Source organism: Glycine soja, chromosome 2 (assembly GCF_004193775.1).
Source record: "Glycine soja cultivar W05 chromosome 2, ASM419377v2, whole genome shotgun sequence".
NCBI classification, from domain to species: domain Eukaryota; kingdom Viridiplantae; phylum Streptophyta; class Magnoliopsida; order Fabales; family Fabaceae; genus Glycine; species Glycine soja.
The window spans coordinates 18,705,848-18,708,624 of NC_041003.1; positions in this window are offsets into that span (position 1 = coordinate 18,705,848).

Genomic DNA, 2,777 nt, shown 5'->3' on the forward strand with positions numbered 1-2,777 from the left:
GGCTAAGAGTTCATACACGAGGGTTAGTGATCGAGGCCGTACCCGAATCAAATAAACATGATAATGCAGTAACTAGGAAGTGATCCTAGGTCGTTTCTCAACGAGCAATGATAAACCAAATGTTCATAATATACTTGTAGTAACAGTAACGATTGGGGGGGGTTTGTTTGTTTTGTGATTCAAGGAGTAGAACAAGTAAACTGGAATACGAAACTAATAATATTAAGAATGGGTTGTTTCCTCTGATTCAGAAGCCATTCTCTTATCCTGGGTTATGGAGAATTCGTCCCTAACAGTTAACCACTTAATCCAACCCTATTTCAATTTACTAAGCGAAAATCAACTTAGGGTTGTCAATACGTGATTAGGCACCACATACACCAGTTAGCCCTTCGTCCATTAAGCATGAACGCAACTTAGGCTCAGAGGCAATTAATCAAACATGAAGCGTGCACTGATTAATGTTCACGAATTTGGGTTAATTGGTGAAGGGAAAACTGCCAGGGAACCACATTATAAACAAAACCTCAAAGAGAGTTGGGCTTCGTCCTCAGAAGGAAACAACACCAGAATATTTAGCCTTCCATAGATTCAAACAGAAAACGTAAATGAAACATGAAGCAGAAACGTAAAGAAACAAAAATGTAGATGAACAGAAACGCAAATGAGACAGAAACGAAAATGAAAACAGAAACGTAAATGAAAGTAGAAGAAGAAACAAGAACGAAATTGTAATTAGAAGCAGGGAATCGAAAATTGCATTAAGAACGAAACAGTAGCATTAGAACAGAAAAACTTTAAGACCATAAACCCTAAGCTCTGAATAGTAGTCTAATAGCCTGCCTTGCACGAATCCCAAGGCTGCTATTTAAAAAGAGTCACTCAAAGTCACTGGGCCCTATTACAATACTCTAGCCCAAAACGAAATAAACACTGAACCACAACCAGATAAGGTAAGCGCTGCTTTATTTGCCCTCTTCAAGTCCACAACCAAAATCCAGATTAAGCCCAATGTTTCATTAATTCCTGAAATTAGATTAAAAACATCAAATTAGCTAAATGAGCCCAAATAATAAAACTGCCTAATTAATTGACAATTAAGATCAATCAGTAATTAAAATGGTGCAAAAAGGGTTTAGAAAAAGAAGAAAATGATGGCACATCAAAACCCCCCATACTTAGCCTTTTGCACTCCTGGGCAAAATGAAACAAAGAACAAAATCCAAGGATATCAAAGAGAGGCAAACGAAAACATTCACATATTTCTCAATGAACATCAAGGAATGAAAGGAATGGGTAACATCTAACATAAGGAGATCCGAAAAGTCAAGACATTCATGAAAATCATTCAAGCAACCCAATCATGGCAAAATAGTTAATCAGCTCAAGAATGAAAAGTGATAAAGCCTCACAAGATATACACTCTATCTCTCAAGTGTCTAGGCTACTATTTACCCTCAAAGCACCCATGAAAACAAACACCACATAAACTTGGAAAGATTCTAAAATTGACAATCAACCCATAAACACAAGCACATGAGGATCAAAAGGTCTTTTAAGGTTGTAATGGGGCCAAGGACAAGGTATGGAAAAATATGGAATAAGTGGCTGAATCCCAAAGGAATAGAGGAGCAATGGGGAATAAGTGCATATTAAGTAAACATAAGAAAATAAAAAAGAAGTAAAGATAAGTGCATACCAAGAGTCTCGTCATTCTTTTGTCATTTAAGAAAATAAGTGGCTGAATCCCAAAGGAATAGAGGAGCAATGAGGAATAAGTGCATACCAAGAGTCTCATCATTCTTTTGTCATTTAAGATCTTATTCACTCAACTTTACTGCTTTTTCTTTTTCTTTTTCGATTTTTTTAATAATATATATATTTTTTAGTCTATAGCCTTTGAGAAACAACATCATATTCAGCATGTCCAACATTTAACCAATATGCAATGTACATCAAGTATGGCTCAAAATATATCATGAAGCATGGCCAACAAAACATGTTATCCAATGAAACAAAAACCCCCACACTTATTCCCAAAACAATTCCAAAGCTCCAAAATTCCTTAAGGATATGGTGATATCATGGTTTTTCACTTAAGGCTTACAGTGAGCTTCAAAACAAGGAAAGGGAAACATGACTCAAAAGGGCTATCAAAGGAATTAAGTCAAGGTAAGTCCATTTGGCTAGAAGCTTATAAGAACAAAATTGCCTCAATCATATCCAAATATGCATGTGAATTAGGAAGCATCAACAAGAATCAAGCCAAGGCTATTGTGCAAGCAATCAAACACACCAAATGATTATGATGATGGATGGCTCAAATTCTCACAAAGGTAAACTCATCACTTTCAAATTGAGCTTTCAAAACTATCATGACTTGTAGAGGAGAATCAAGGATTTCAAGTCACAAAATGTCAAAAACTTTTATTTTCAAAAAAATTACCCATTTCTTGAACATATCCTATGATTCAAAGAAAAACATGCAAAGTCGTACATGCGCACAGAATTGACCCAAAATATTAAACTAAAAATCCGGCGAAACTAATCAACATTAACAAATTAACACAACTAACAAATTAACAAAACCAACAAAACTAACAAAAACCAAAGAACACTCCCCCCCCATACTTAAACAACACATTGTCCTCAATGTAGCACAATTAAGAGATTAAAACAATTAAACCATCAAATAGAATTGGACAAGTGTAATAAAAGCAAAGAAGGAGATAGGAAAAGAAGAACTCCCTAAGTCATGGTGGAGGAAGAGTAGGGTG